Raw genomic sequence first — 7837 nt, 5'->3', positions numbered from 1 at the left:
TTTCACTAAAACAATCAGTACTCTTATTATACAAATATAGCATTACCACAAAAAATGCTATTATTTCCAATCAAAGTAAATGCAATTCAAACTTCTTCTTAGCCCCATCTTTCCTTTAATGCACATATTGTTACACCTCATAAAGCAAAAGAAAAAAACCAGTGCATACAATATAGAGTAATAATTTTTAGTGATGTTGTAGGGAGTTTAAAAGGTAAGAAAAGGAGGATGCTGTGATAATTCCTCAAGAGGTGATTGGGGCCGGATGAGGTGGCTCATGCCCGTAATCCCAGCACTTTGGGAGGCCAAGGTGGGTGGATCTCCTGAGGTCAGGGGTTCAAGACTAGCCTGGCCAATATGGTGAAACTGTGTCTCCAGTAAAAATACAAAAATTAGCTGGGCATGGTGGTGGGCACCTGTAATCCCCGCTACTCGGGAGGCTGAGGCAGGAGAATCACTTGAACCGGGGAGGTGGAGGTTATAGTAAGCAGAGATTGAGCCACTGCACTCCAGCCTGGGCAATAGAGTGAGGCCCTGTCTCAAAAAAAAAAAAAATTAAATTAAATTAAATTAAATTAAATTTTAAAAAAGAAAGAAAAAAGAGGTGATTGGGAGCTCTAAGAAGAAACTCCTTTGACTCCGATTTTGGGGAAGGAAAAAGTATTAGTTATCTCTGAGATGAATAGCTGAGGTCATTATTGATCCATTTGATGGGGCTAAGTAGCCTCTTGGAAAAGACCCTCCAGCAGAAAACAGAAAAGCTCTGTAACTCTTTGGGCTTCCGTTTCCTTAATGAAAAAAAAAAAAAAGCAAACAAACAAAAAACAGAATTGAAATTGATCATACACATTATTTTTGCTTCTCTGTTATATAAAAACTCAATCATTTCTTATCTAAAACTAGGCATGGCACTATTATAGTACTCAAGGAAATTAACAATGGGCAGTTCTGCTTCTGGCACTGGTGGAAAATAAGCTAACACGGGCGTGAGAAAGGCAGATGCAGGAGCCTTGAGCTCACCTACACGCTAGGGAACAGTGGGTGGAAACTGGAGGCTCCTGGACAAGCCCCACACAGCCCCTGTGAGCTTGCTGTGGGGCTTCAGCCGTCCAGGGGCTCCTAAAAAGTAAAAGTCCCAGTATTTTTACATGGTTATTTCCAAGAGAATGTGGATGCTGACAATTTTTTGAGGAACATTTACTTTCACAGAATTACAACTCCATCTTGCTATTGCCAATCATGTTGGGGAAAATACAGTGTTTTTCTTAGAAAACCAGGCAATCTGTGTGGAAATCCTCATCCCGTGGTGATCTGCTTATACAGTCTTTGTGAGATCACTTCCATACAAGGAATGTAAAATAAAAAATTAAAATAAAGAAATTTAATGAATTGGCCAGGCGCAATGGCTCGCTCACGCCTGTAATCCCAGCACTTTGGGAGGCCGAGGCAGGTAGATCACGAGGTCAGGAGATCCAGACCATCCTGGTTAACACGGTGAAACCCCGTCTCTACTAAAAATACAAAAAATTAGCAGGGCGAGGTGGCGGGCACCTGTAGTCCCTGCTACTTGGGAGGCTGAGGCAGGAGAATGGCATGAACCTGGAAAGCGGAGCTTGCAGTGAGCTGCAATTGTGCCACTGCACTCCAGCCTGGGCAACAGAGCAAGACTCCATCTCAAAAAAAAAAAAAAAAATCTGATGTAACATATGTAACCAGGTCTCATCTATTTCACTACATTTTTTTTTTCCTCATGGGAAAAACCAGTAGATTTATGGAATCTACCTAAGAGACTAACCAGATATCCAATGTTCAGCCTCGGATGTATATCACAAAGTTCTATAACTCCCATCTGGTTATAATAAGAATAAAAGTTTAAAACCTGGGGTTTTATTGTTACTTTAAATAATAAAATATTTTATTTGAAATAAGAAAACTGAAAGCCAATTTAGGGAAGCAGTCTGATGTCCCTGGAGCAAATGTGAATTTCTTTCAGTTTGGAAATAATAATAAAGTGTGATATATGAAAGAAGTGCTTTCTTCCTTTACAGAAACTAAGATCAGACATCTCTAGGCTCAGGCCGGCTATCTTGCCTCTTTCTAGCCTCATAGCCTGGAATTTACCCCCACATGTCCACCCTTGGTTTTCTTTAAACTTTAACTTCCAATTGACTTGGAAGTCTTCTTCATCCTGCCCAAGATATGAGGACATACATAACTTGCTTTCTTAAGAGGAATTTTCCATGTTTCCCAGTGAACAATGACCTAACCATCCTTTAAGTTTTACTGAACACATCTGAGGTTGATGTTTTGAAGGAGTTTGACTACTTGGCCAAGTTTTCATTTTGTAGTTTACCATATGCTGAAATGCTTAGTCTATTCTCACTAATTTATTCATTCTAGAGTATAAATTACCAAATTATTTTAAATTATTACCTCTCTGAAAGACATTATACATTGATGGAGACAGAGAGAATCATTTTTTAAAAAGTATTTGAGGCTGGGCACGGTGACTCATGCCTGTAATCCCAGCACTTTGAGAGGCAAATCACTTGAAGCCAGGAGTTCGAGATAAGTCTGGGCCAAAATGGCAAAACCCATCTCTGCTGAAAATACAAAAATTAGCCTGGTGTGGTGGTGCATTCCTGTGGTCCCAACTACTCGTGAGGCTGAGGCAGGAGAATTGTTTGAACCTGGGAGGTGGAGGTTGCTGTGAGCCAACCTCCACTAGCAGCTGGAGTGCTGCACCATTGCACTCCAGCCTGGGTGACAGAGCAAGACCCTGTCTCAAAATGAATATGTTAATTAATCAAATAAAAAGCATTTGAGAATCTATAAGTGTTATGCTGTGCCCGTTCTTAGAAGCTGCATATAGGATGGCCAGGCGCGGTGGCTCACGCCTGTAATTCCAGCACTTTGGGAGGCCAAGGTGGGGGGATCACGAGGTCAGGAGATCGAGACCATCCTGGCTAAGATGGTGAAACCCCTTCTTTACTAAAAATACAAAAACTTGGCTGGGCGTGGTGGCGGGTGCCTGTAAGTCCCAGCTACTTGGGAGGCTGAGGCAGGAGAATAGCGACACTCGATCTCAAAAAAAAAAAAAAAAAAGGCAGCTGTATATAGGATACCAGTTCTGTGAAATGATGTGCAAAATATTAGAAGACATCTAAAACTTTTCCCTGTGATCAAGTTGAGAGAGGTTGGGTTAAAACAAGATTCGAAAAACATCCTTATCAAGGACTTACTTATCAAGTCCTCCTTTACTGAGGCCTTCTCAGGCTTCTGCACCCACCCCTACTCAACCTGCTGAATCTGTCATCACGTGTGGAAAGTGGGAATCTGAGCACTCAACTAAGACCACAAGTTGAGAATGTAATGATAAAAAATCACAGATGACAGTTCCAGACCTTCCTACTGGTGTAGAAGAAATTATAAGAATTGTGAGAACGATAGGCACAAAATAATCAATGAATTAAGACAAGAACAATGCTGCAAACCTTCAGACTGAAACAGATTTGCCCTTAGCTATTTTATGGTAAGACTTCCAAAATGCCAAGACTAAAGAGAAAAAAATCCTCAAAGCTTTCTGAGAGAAAATAACAAATTACTTACAAAACCATAAGAAGTGAATAGAAAACTCGTATAGCAATACCTTTGAAGTTCTGAAAGTAAAGGATTTTTAAACTAGGTTTCTATTCCTGGCCAAAATTCTTTCAAGCATATAGCACATTTTTCGACATGGGAGGACTCAAAAAATTTGACCCCTACAAACCTCCATGAAAAATTAAAGAGGCTGTACTTCAGTAAAATAATAATAAATTCCAAGAGAAACTATATAAGAAAGAGCAGTAAGTAGAAAAAATAGTAACATATATAGTTAAGGATAAGTAATTGCTGATTGCTCTAATTAATGAATAAATCATAATCTGGAGCTAAAATCACATTTATGATTTTTGGGCAACATGGTGAGACTCTGTCTCCAAAAATAAATAAATAGAAAGAGGCCCAGTACGGTGGCTCACGCTTGTAATCCCAGCACTTTGGGAGTCCAAGGCTAGCAGATCACAAGGTCAGCAGTTCAAGACCAGCCTGGCCCATATGGTGAAACCCCGCCTCTACTAAAAATACAAAAAATTAGCCAGGCATGGTGGTGCACACCTGTAGGCCCAGCTACTCAGGAGGCTGAGGCAGGAGAATCGCTTGAACCCGGAAGGCAGAGATTGTGGTGAACTGAGATTGTACCACTGCACTCCAGCCTGGGCAAGAGAGCGAGACTCTCTCAAAAAAAAAAAAAAAGAGAGAAAAAGAAAAAAGGCCCAATAATAAGCAAGAATATTTTGAAAAAGAGGTACAGTGACCAGGCGTGGTGGTTCACTCCTGTAATCCAGAACTTTGGGAGGCTGAGGCGGGTCAATCACCTGAGGTCAGGAGTTCGAGATCAGGCTAGCCAACACGGTGAAACCTGGTCTCTACTCAAAATACAAAACTTAGCCAGGTATGGTGGCAGGTGCCTGCAATCTCACCTACTCAAGAGGCTGAGGCAGGAGAATCACTTGAACCTGGGAGGTGGAGGGTGCAGTGAGCCGAGATCACGTCACTGCACTCCAGCCTGGACGACAAGAGTGAAACTCTGTCTAAAAAAAAAAAAAAAAAGGTACAATGAATGGCAATTTGTTCTGTTAATATTGAGGTGAATTATAAAACTATTGAAAACAGCACAGAGTGGAACTGTTACAGGAATAAACAAATTGATAAGTAGTGCAGAGTAGAAAGTACAAAAACAGCCATGTTTGTGTTTGTTTGGAAATGTAGCATGTTTATTAACTTATTCTACATGTGTTTAATGAACAACAGGCATTGTGCATAACATAACAACCAAAACAGTCCATATCCATGAATCAAAGAGGTTATAGTCTAGTGAGGCAGGGCAAGACAATCAGCCAAAACTGATGAGTCAACATCATAGGAAATTTGAGAGGAGAAATATTATGGGGAAAAAACCTTGAGGAAGAAAGAGAATGATAGCGGTAACATGCAATTTTAAGTACGTGATGTGCATGATCCTCTCTGGTCAGGAGGCATTGATGCAAAGGCTTGAAGGAGGACAGAGACTATCCTAGGCAGACATTTGGCAGAAGGACACCCAGGCGTGGAACCAGCACTGACCTGTTCCTGGATGGGCTAGTACCTGGCTCGCTAGAGGAACAGCGAGAATGGCGTGTCTGGGTAACGAGGGTAGCATTCTGAATGAGGGGAGAGAGAATGAACAACTCAACAAATGGTTTTGGAACAAATGAATATCTCTTCAGAACATGTATATTATCTATCCTACCCTACACCAGACACACACAAAAATAGATTCTAGATGGATTAGGGAGCTAAATGCAGTGACTTCCGGTTAAAGATGGTGGATTGAGCGCCTTCATCTATGCCGGCTCCTTCCCCAAAACTTAGTAAGATGATAGTTAAGAGATTTTTCTTTTTAAAGATATAAACTTACAAAGAGACAACAAAAAATTTTTTGAAGATAGAAAGCAGAAGGATGCGTAGAAGCTGGCTTAGCAGAACCTGGAAGGCTGAGTTTTGTGACAGCAGTGGGAAAGTCCAAGAGGCGCCTGACTTACAATCCAGAATCCCCAACGGCTCAGAAATGGTGAGGGCCATGGACCTCCAGCAGAAAAGGAGAAGAGTGGGCTATAAATCAGAAGGCTGGCTTCAGATCTCTTTAAGGAGTTTCACAAACAGATCCTATCCACTGTTCCCCACATGTGAGATACTTCTCCCTCCCCTCTCTGATAGAAAACTGGCGGTTTATTCTAGGGAGAGGATAAAACAAGACTTATCTGCATTGGAGGGCTCCAGCTGGTTTGAACTAGGGACACTCATCCTTCTCCAAGAAGGACCTCAAGACTTGGAAGCCAGTGTTTTATCCTTCAGGAAGAAACTGAAAGTGTATTCTTTGGTGAATTGGAAACAATCCAAGAGGACCGACCTAAATATACATTGAAAACAGGGATTCCTCCGACGAGACAATTCATTCAGCTTACCATACTGTGTGAAAGTTGCTGTGCACAAAAAACCCTTAAATATCACCAGACAGCCAAAAATCATAGGACGTTTGGAGGAACCCACTAAGGTGATTGATGGGAAGAAGTAAACAGAAAAGGATGACTGGGAAGAAACAGAGGCTGTGTAGGAAAAAGAAAGCTTTAGAAAATCATTGGCTGGGCGCGGTGGCTCAAGCCTGTAATCCCAGCACTTTGGGAGGCCCAGACGGGTGGATCACGAGGTCAGGAGATCGAGACCATCCTGGTTTGCACGGTGAAACCCCGTCTCTACTAAAAAATACAAAAAACTAGCCGGGCGAGATGGCGGGCGCCTGTAGTCCCAGCTACTCGGGAGGCTGAGGCAGGAGAATGGCGTAAACCCGGGAGGCGGAGCTTGCAGTGAGCTGAGATCCGGCCACTGCACTCCAGCCTGGGCGACAGAGCGAGACTCCGTCTCAAAAAAAAAAAAAAGAAAGAAAATCATTAATATCAGGCCGGGAGCGGTGGCTCACGCCTGTAATCCCAGCACTCTGGGAGGCCGAGGCGTGCAGATCACGAGGTCAGGAGTTCGAGACCAGCCTGAGCAACATGGTGAAACCCCATCTCTACTGAAAAAAAAAATAGGCCTTTCCTTTCAGCGGAGTGCGGCGGGAAGATGGCTGTACAAATTTCCAAGAAGAGGAAGTTTGTCACTGATGGCATCTTCAAAACTGAACTGAATGAGTTTCTTACTCGGGAGCTGGCTGAAGATGGCTACTCTGGAGTTGAGGTGTGAGTTACACCAACCAGTACAGAAATCATTATCTTAGCCACCAGAACACAGAATGTTCTTGGTGAGAAGGGCCAGTGGATTCAGGAACTGACTGCTGTAGTTTAGAAGAGGTTTGTCTTTCCAGAGGGCAGCGTAGAGCCTTATGCTGAAAAGGTGGCTGCTAGAGGTCTGTGTGCCATTGCCCAGGCAGAGTCTCTGCCTCACAAACTCCTAGGAGGGCTTGCTGTGCGGAGGGCCTGCTATAGTGTGCTGCGGTTCATCATGGAGAGCGGGGCCAAAGGCTGCGAGGTCATGGTGTCTGGGAAACTCCGAGGACAGAGGGCTAAATCCATGAAGTTTGTGGATGGCCTGATGATCCACAGCAGAGACCCTGTTAACTACTATGTTGACACTGCTGTGTGCCATGTGTTGCTCAGACAGGGTGTGCTGGGCATCAAGGTGAATATCATGCTGCCCTGGGACCCAACTGGTAGGACTGGCCCTAAGAAGCCCCTGCCTGAGCACATGAGCATCCTGGAACCCAAAGATGAGATACTGCTTACCACTCCCATCTCAGAACAGAAGGGTGGGAAGCCAGAGCCGCCTGCCATGCCCCAGCCAGTCCCTACAGCATAACAGGGTCTCCTTGGCAGCTGTATTCTGGAGTCTGGATGTTGCTCTGTAAAGATCTTTAATAAAATCTTGTACAAAGAAAAAAAAATAGAAAAATTAGCTGGGTGTGGTGGTACGTGCCTGTAATCCCAGCTACTCAGGAGGCTGAGGCTGGAGAATCTCTTAAACCTGGGAGGCAGAGGTTGCAGTGAGCCAAGATCGCACCACTGTATGTCAACCTGGGTGACAGAGCAAGACTCCGTCTCAGGAAAAAAAAAAAAAAAGAAGACAGTATTCATATCCTCAGAAACAAAACAAAAAACCAAAACCTTAGAAATAAGCAATAACAAAGGAGCTGACAGAGAATCATAAATTTAAAATATATCAGAAAAGTCACACTACATTTATATATTTAACAACCTTAAAACTA

The 7837-nt window shown here is 43.0% G+C and overlaps 1 pseudogene across 1 annotated transcript; it reads left to right on the top strand.

The window, feature by feature from the left end:
• The first annotated feature begins 6699 nt into the window (after positions 1-6699).
• LOC111524590 lies at positions 6700-7431 on the top strand (annotated as a pseudogene). The gene has a single exon (XR_002725827.2). The product of XR_002725827.2 is annotated as a 40S ribosomal protein S3 pseudogene (transcript).
• The last annotated feature ends 406 nt before the right edge of the window (positions 7432-7837 follow it).

The sequence above is a fragment of the Piliocolobus tephrosceles genome, chromosome 14, assembly GCF_002776525.5.
Source record: "Piliocolobus tephrosceles isolate RC106 chromosome 14, ASM277652v3, whole genome shotgun sequence".
Classification (NCBI taxonomy): Eukaryota; Metazoa; Chordata; class Mammalia; order Primates; family Cercopithecidae; genus Piliocolobus; species Piliocolobus tephrosceles.
Note: the sequence above shows the minus strand (reverse complement) of the source record. Positions and strands in the feature narration are given on the sequence as shown.